An 8,651-nucleotide genomic window follows, 5' to 3' on the forward strand; every position below is an offset into this window, starting at 1 on the left:
ATTTGTACGCTTTATCTGTTACAAATACTTTTCCAAGTTAGTCTTTTTAATTTTTTTTTTTTTTTACAAAATTATGCTTAACATCTTCTTACAAGTATAATTTTTTAACTTTTATGGCTTTGGTGTTTGGTGTCCTGCCTGGAGAGCTTCCCCATAACAAGATTGTATATAAATTTACCCAACTTTTCTTTTAGTAATTTTGTTATTTTATTTTTAATCTTTGATGTATTTAGAAACTATTCTGATATTCACATTATATATTATTTATTCCAGGTATATTTATTTATTCCAAATTTATTCATATTATTTTTTCCAAATGGTTAGCAAATTTTTCCAATGTTATTTATGAATCTTTTTTTTCCCCACTGATTTGATATGGCACCTTCATAATATGCTGATTTCCCATAAAAAGTTGCACCAATCACTGGATCCTTTATTATGTTTCCTAGGTGTATTTCTTGCTGGTACTAAACTCTTTTAGTTATTTTAACTTGATTACACATTTTATTATCTGGTAGACCAGTTTTCTCTTACTACTTTTCTTTTCCAGGATTGTTCTTTCTTATATTCATACGTTTACTTTCACAAATTTACTCTGATAACATTTTGTTGAATTCACCCAGCCCCGCACCTTTTGGTGTTTTAATGAGATTGAATGACTTAAATTAGTAAGTTAAATTAGCATTAATTGATCATTTTTCTTATCTACCCATAAATGAGGTATCATTTCCTTTACTAATCTCAATAGTTTCAAAAATGTAGTCATAAAAGTCTTACAAATTCTATACATTTCTCATTAAGTATTTATCTTTTTATAACCATTGTGAATGAGATTTTTTCTTCCTTTTTATCCAAAATGTTATTGTTTACTGTTAGAAAAGGTTCTGACTTTTGTATATTAATTTAAACCAAACATCTTGCTAAAATTTGTTTTATTAGTTATAAGAAGATTGTAGTTGTAAGAAGATTGTTTTGTGTGTTCTTTTTTTTAAGATTTTTTTATTTATTCATTTGAGAGAGAGAGACAGAGAGAGCACAAGTAGGGGGAGAGACAGAGCCAGAGGGAGAAGCAGACTCCCCGATGAGCAGGGAGCCCGATGTGGGACTCGATCCCAGGACCTGGAGATCATGACCTGAGCCGAAGGCAGACAGTCAACCATCTGAGCCACCCAGGTGTCCCTTGTGTGTGGTTCTTTTAAATTTGCAAGGTAGACATTGATCTCACCTGCAAATGATAGTTTTTCTTCTTTGTTTTTCTTTTTTTTCCTTCTAGTGCTTAGGTATCTTATTTCTTTCTCTTGTTTAATTTTATATTCACTATTACTTCCTGAACAATATTAATAATATTGTTAACCCTGGGAATCCTTGCCTTCATCCTGATTTTATTTTAAATGTTTATAGGGTTTCTCCATTAAGTACTTTCGTTATGGTCGGTGTTTGTCAAGTATCTTTGTTTGAATAGGATAAAACTGATTATACAATAATCAGTTTTCCTCTTTTTAGGCCAGTATTATGAGTAATTATATTAATTAATTTTCTAATGTGTAACCATTTTTGCATTCTTGGGATCAACCTCATCAGGTCAAGAAGTATTTATTATTTATTTATTTGAGAGAGAGAGAGAGCATGAGCTGAGTGAGGGGCAGATGGAGAAGCAGACTCCTCAGTGAGCAGGCTCGATCCCAGGACCCTGAGATCAAGACCTGAGCTGAAGGCAGACGTTTAACCAACTGAACCACCCAGGCGCAGCTCTTTTTCATTCCTGATCATGACAATTTATCTTCTTTTTCCTTTTTCTTGATCACTTTACCTAAAAGTGTGTCCATTTTGTTGGTCTTTTCAATGAACCAACTTTTGACTTTGTTAATTTTCTTTATTATTTCCTCTCTTCTACTGACTTTGGATCTATTTTGTTCTGTCTTTAGCTTCTTAATGTGGAATGTTAGGCAGTGATTCTAGATTTCTTCTTTCTAATATCAAGCATTTAAAGGTGTACATTTTCTTCTTAGCACAGCTTTATCTCATAAATTCCACTTTGTTGTGTTTTAAGTATAATTCAGTCTACAGTATTTTCTTATTTCCCTTATTTTCCATGGTATTCTTTGAATTTATCCTGTTTACGGTTTGCTGATCTTGAATCTATAAATTTATGACTTTCAACACATTTGAGACATTTCAGCCATTTTTTTCCTCAGCCACTTTTTCGTGCCTCTATATCTCTTGCACTGATTCTCTGGGACTCTACTTATGTGCTAGACCTCTAGATATTGTCTCACTAGTCCCCGAGAGCTGAACTATTTTTTTGTTTTGTTTTGATTTCCTTCCCAATCTTTTTTCTCTCTATTCTTCAGGTTGGATAATTGCTATTGACTTATCTTCAAGTTTACTGGCTTGTTCCTCTGTCATCTCAGTTCAACTTATGAGTCTACCAGTAAGTTTCCTTTTTAATTTATTGATTATATTTATCATTTTAAAATTTCCTTTTTATTTCCTTTCTATAGACTCTACTTATCTGATGAGACTTCCTCTCATTTCATTTTTTTTAGGAGTGTTTTCTCTGTATCACTTTGCATAGTCATAATATATAATAGTTGCATGAAAGTCCCTGAGTGTTCCACTACCTAGGTACATCTCAAGGATGACAGCTTTCGTTCTTTTTTTCCTCAGGAGTTAGACACATATTGTTGGTTCTGTGTATATAGAGTAATTTTCTATTGCATCCTGGATATTGTGAAAGTTATCTCGTGTAGACTATAGTCCTGTTGTAATCCTCTGGAGAAACTATTATGACTTAAACGGTAAGATCGGTCTTATTTCTCTGAGTGGGAATTCCAATCTCAGTTCAGTATTTTGAGATTTCACTAATCTTTTTCAGATCTGGCCCATACATTCATGGGTTGGTATGAGAATTTTTTGAGTAGTCCAATTTTCAGATCAGATCTTTTTAGGCCTTTGTTTGGGTCTTTCCTGTGTAAGCATTGTTCCAGGGAGGCATTATTCCAGAGTGAAGCTGAGACTTGTGCATATGGCTCAAAGCTCAACTCCATTCTTGAAGGCCTTGCTATGGGCTGGTTGACCAGCGCACACAGAGATCAGGAGCTAAGCTGAGACCTGTGTAGGTTGTGTACCCGGGTAGAAATCCTCTTCTCTACGTCCTTCCATTCCAGGACTTGCCTTCACATGCTCTTCAGCTCGTGGTGGCCCCTTCCCCTGATTTCTGTGGGGCGTACTCTTAGAGCAGGGCCACAGAGGAAAGATAAGTTCATAAACAAGTGAGAAACTCACCCCACGTGGCACATTTCACTCAGTTTTTGCTCTTTTACCATCTATCTGCTTTTGTTTTTCTTTTCAGAGTCCTTGAGCAATTGAGAACATTTTTGTTCATTTGTTGTTCAGAGTTTTTTCATTGTGATCGGTGGGAGAGATGGGCTATAATGAGATTATTTCTTGAGATTTTTGCATTTGTTTAAAGATAACCTTTGCCTTAGGGGCTCCTGGCTGGCTCAGTCGGTGGAGCATATGATTCTTGACCTCAAGGTTGGGAGTTCAAGCCCCACATTGGCTATCAAGCTTTTTAATCCATAGTTTCAGTTCTTCCTTTTTCTTATAAAAATACTCATTATTCTGTCTTGGAATACTTCTTTCTACTCTAGTGTTTAGTTTATCTTATTCACATATACTGAAGATCTTCATGTGGGATTGACTTTTGTTCTCCACATCTATGACCTGCCCTCTAACTGCTTTAATCTTTGTTGCTTTTATATGAAATCACTGTGATGATCCCAAACCTTTCCTTCATTCCAGAAACTCTGTTTTTGACATGCTTATTCTAATCCTTACTAATTCTAATTTGTTCATTATTTCTGTATTAAGTACCCTGCTTATTTCCTTAGCCCTGAAATCTCCCATTTCGTCTTTCTGTTATGTCACTATTTTATTTTGGTGTTTTTTTTTTTCTTTTTTTTCTGAAATCATGTTCTTCCTAATTCTTTTCTGGTCAGATCTATCATGGTGTGTGAAGTGGGTTGAATTGTGTCCTTTGTTTTTTCAAAGCCACCAGTTTATATTAATCTGTTATGGCAGCACTAGGAAACTACCCCAAAATACCAATTTTGGTACTCAAAAGTGAGATGCTGCAGTAACAAATATCTAAAAGTGTGGAAGTGGCCTTGGAATTGGAAAGTGGGTAGAGTCTGGAAGAATTTTCATAGAAAAATCTAGATGCCTTGGGGTGCCTGGGTGGCTCAGTCAGTTGAACGTCCGACTCTTGGTTTTGACTCAGGTCGTGATCTTGCAGTCGTGAGATCGAGCTCTGCATTGAGCTCTGCCCTCAGCATGGAGTCTGCTTCAGATTCTCTCTCCCTTTCCCTCCTGCTCTCTCTCTCTCCCTCTCAGATAGATAGATAGATAGATAGATAGATAAATAAATAAATAAATAAAATATTTTTAAAAATTAAAAAAAGAAAGATCTAGATGCCTTGAAGAGATAGTTGGCAAAAATATGAATGTTAAAGGCAATTCAGGTGAAGTCTCAGATGGAGGTGAAGAACACAGTAGACAAAGCTTCCTATCATCTTAGAGAATACATCTATCGTCATGAACAGAATATTGGGTAGAAACCTGAACATCAGAGTTTCTTCTGGTGAGGCTCCAGGAAGAAGTGAGGGATATGTTATTGTCAAGAGAGAGAAAGATGATACTTGTTATGAAGGACCAGAAACTTTGACTGAGTTATGTTCTATAGCCTGGTAAAAGTAGAATTTATAAGTGATGAACTGGTATATTTAGCCGAGGATATTTCTAAGCAGATTGTGTTAGGTTCAACCTAGTATCTCCTGCTCGAGCTGATAGTCAAATGTGAAAGGAAAGAGATAAACCAAGAAAGGAACTATTCAGCAAAAAGGAACCAGAATTTGATGATTTGGAAAATTCTCAGCCTACCTAGATAGTATGCTCTAGAGGCAGGACCGAGGATTCTGGAAAACATTTTGCTGAATAGATTAGGTATGTAATTCCTGGATCCAAGCAACCATCCCAACCAAAACCGGGGAGGATCTCTGGAGGACTTTCTTGTGTGATGACACAGACTGCTGTAAATTACATGGGAGACTAGCAGGCTTCTGAGAATGTTATACCTGCAGAAACACTACCAGCCTTGAGTAAAAAGGACAGAGATGGGACAAAAGGGAGGAAGGCCGTCAGATTTCTGCTATTCTACCAGGGGAAAAAAAAAGCTGATAAACAGCTTGGCTGCAAATATGTGCTAACCTTCAAGGAAACAGAACGGTTCCAAGAACAGAGCTGTGTAGATACAAAGACAGAGGCCAGAGAGTGTAAGGCCACTGCTGTGGGCCCAGAGGACGGAGCACCAAGCCTTAGATAATGATTCCCAGGCCTTGAATCTAATGGAATTTGCCTTGCTTGGCTTCAGACTTGCTTGGGACCATTGGCCCATTTTTTTTCCTTCCAATTTCTCCCTTGGGAATGGTAATATCTATCCCATGCTTGACCTACCATTATATTTTCAAAGCAGGTAACTTGTTGTCTAGTTTCATAGGTTCACAGGTAGAGAAGATGGCGAAGGATTGCCAGCAATCACCAGAAGCTGGCCTCCAGAACCATGAGAGAATAAATGTTGTTTCAAGTTGCCCAGTTTATGGCACTTTGTTATGGCAGCCCTAGGACAGTCCTGATGCGGTGTGCAATTTACCGTTATCTCTTTGACCTTGGTTTTTTTAATGATATATTTCATCTGTTGGAATTTTTTATACTAATTCCTTTTAATGATTATTATTATAGTGCTTTTATGTAGCTTCCATGCCATTTCTTTTTGCCTTCATTGTTATTCATTTGAATTTTTTGTCAAAACCTTCTTTTGGTCCTAAATAATTTTGGTTTGTTCTTCTTGTCTTCCTTCCATGTTACCGAGACCAAATTTTTTATGCCATAGAGCTTTGGTTCCCTCATTACGCATGAATGGGAAGAATTAAATCTGGCTATGAACAATCTCAGATAGAGGACCTTGCCTATGTGCTCTTATATCGCTGTTAGAAATTCACTATACCTGAAAATGGGCTAAAGACTTTAATGACTATCTTTTGGCTGATAAACATATGGCTAAAATAAAAATGACTGAGTTGGCAAGGATCTAAAATAATCAGAAATCTCATAAATTGCTAACATATCTTGCCATCTTGCCAACTGCCACTTGACAGTATCCATTTACTAAACCTGAATCACATGTATACTCCATGACCCAGCAATTCAACTTCTAGATACATACCCAACATGGGTATTATATTCATGAGCTCTCCAAATGTATTCAGGTGTTCTCTAAAAGACATACAAAATATGCTCATAGCACTTCCAAACTGGAAACTCTTCAAATACCTCAACTATAAAATGGGAAAAAATGTGATATGCTCTCACAATGAAACCATATAATAATAAGAATGGACAAACCGAAACTACAAACAATGTTGAGCAAAAAAGAGAGAATCTGTTATGGACTAAATGTGTCCACCCAAAATTCATATGTTGAAGCCGTAACGCCCATTGTGACTGCATTAGGAGTCAATTAACATTAGAAGAGATTATAAGCGTGGGGCCACAACCTGATAGGATCTGTGTCCTTATAAGAGGACACACCAGAGAACTTGCTTTCTCTGCCATGTGAGGGCCCAGGAAAAAGACAGCCATCTGCAAGCCAGGAAGAGAGCTTCCCCCAGAAATTGAATTGGCTGGAACCTTGATCTAGGACTGCCAGCCTCCAGAACTGTGAGAAAGTACATTTCTGTGGTGTAAGCCAGCAAGTCTACTGTATTTTTCACCCCCTGGCAGCCCAAACAGACTAATACAGAATCTATTCCGTGAATTCTCCATTTATATAAAGGTCAAAAACAGGCAAACCTAATCTACAGGATTCGAAGTTAGAATAATGGGTGCTTCTGGGACGGGTAGGACATGACTAGAAGCGGGCCCCTGGGGGACCTCAGAGGCACTAGCAACATTTTGTTTCTTGATGCAATTGTGCAAATGTCTTAACTTTGTGAAAATTTGTTGAGATGCACACTTACGCATTTTTCTAAATGTATGTTATACAAAAAATATAAGAAAAGTTGCTTTGCTTTTATTTATTTATTTTTTTTTTAAGAGTTCAGGACCTTAGTTCACTCCTTCAAGTCAGGTCACAGAGTTGGGGGTTTTGTTTTTTGTTGCTTTTTTTCTTTTTTAACATGGAACTCCTCTTAGATATAGCTCATTCTTCCCCATTCAGCAACTTCAAATAGAGAATCCCAGATCTTTCAATTCCCTTACCATATTTTACCAGCTGTAATTCACAATCTCCTCCCACTCAGGTTTTTTTTTGTTTGTTTTTAACTGTAAGACATTGGTTCATAGAAAAGAAAATTGATTGGCTTTAACCTACAGTTCTCCAAGTGTCTCTTCCCTCAGATGATTTTATCTTATTTTCTCATTCAGCATCCTTTATACTAGGTCCCTAAACACTTTGGAGAGACCAATTAGTTTGGATGATTATTATAATTTTTTGGACTTCTCTATTCAGCTCACCTCCCAGGGGGTGAGCCCTTGTGGACTTGCCTACCTCTCATGTGATGGTAGATAGCGGTTTATATTTCAGACTCTCAAAGGATTTTTCCCCAAGCTGACATCTTTATTCATTCATTTTTCCTCAAATTATATTGACTGTGTGGGAGGGGAAGAAAGTAGTGAGAGGGTGAAGATCAGTGATATTTTTTAGTATATAATTCATCTTCTTTTCCCCTGTGGCTTACAGGATGGATGGAAGAAGGAATCCTCACAATGCCTGTTACATTCTACCTCTCTTTCTCTGGCTTGGTTATATATCTATTTGTTTGACTCCTCCTGCCATACTGAAATGTTCTTTCATGCATGTTTGCAGTTGCTGTTTTAAACTTGTTTTTAATTTTTTTAATTTTTTAATTTTTAGAGAAGGAAGGGTATAGGATATGACTTTTTTTTTTTTTTTTTTACCATCTTGCTCCAGAAAGCCTAGGTCAAGTTTACTTAACAAAAGAAGATATCAGCTTGGGGCATCTGGGTGGCTCAGATGGTTAAGCATCTGCCTTCAGCTCAGGTCATGATCCCAGGGTCCTGGGATCGAGCCCCATGTCCGGCTCCTGGCTCAGCGGGGAGCCTGCTTCTCCCTCTGCCTCTCCCCCTGCTCATGCTCTCTCTCTCTCTCTCTCTCTGTATCTCTATTTCTCGAATGAATAAATAAAATATTTTTTAAAAAAAGAAGATATCAGCTTACTTAGCTATCATATATTCTAAGATGCATCAGTAGGTAGTTGATTAAAACAAACTTGTATAAATCCCTATTAATAATAACAATGATAATAGGGCGCCTGGGTGGCTCAGTTGGTTAAGCGACTGCCTTCGGCTCAGGTCACGATCCTGGAGTCCCGGGATCAAGTCCCACATCGGGCTCCCTGCTCAGCAGGGAGTCTGCTTCTCCCTCTGACCCTCTTCCCTCTCGTGCTCTCTCTCTCTCATTCTCTCTCTCTCAAATAAATAAAATAAAATCTTTAAAATAATAATAATAATAATAATAATAATAATAAACAATGATAATAATACATGGGTACAGTTAAGTTAAAATTGTCAAA

Source organism: Zalophus californianus, chromosome 1 (assembly GCF_009762305.2).
Source record: "Zalophus californianus isolate mZalCal1 chromosome 1, mZalCal1.pri.v2, whole genome shotgun sequence".
In the NCBI taxonomy this organism is placed as follows: domain Eukaryota; kingdom Metazoa; phylum Chordata; class Mammalia; order Carnivora; family Otariidae; genus Zalophus; species Zalophus californianus.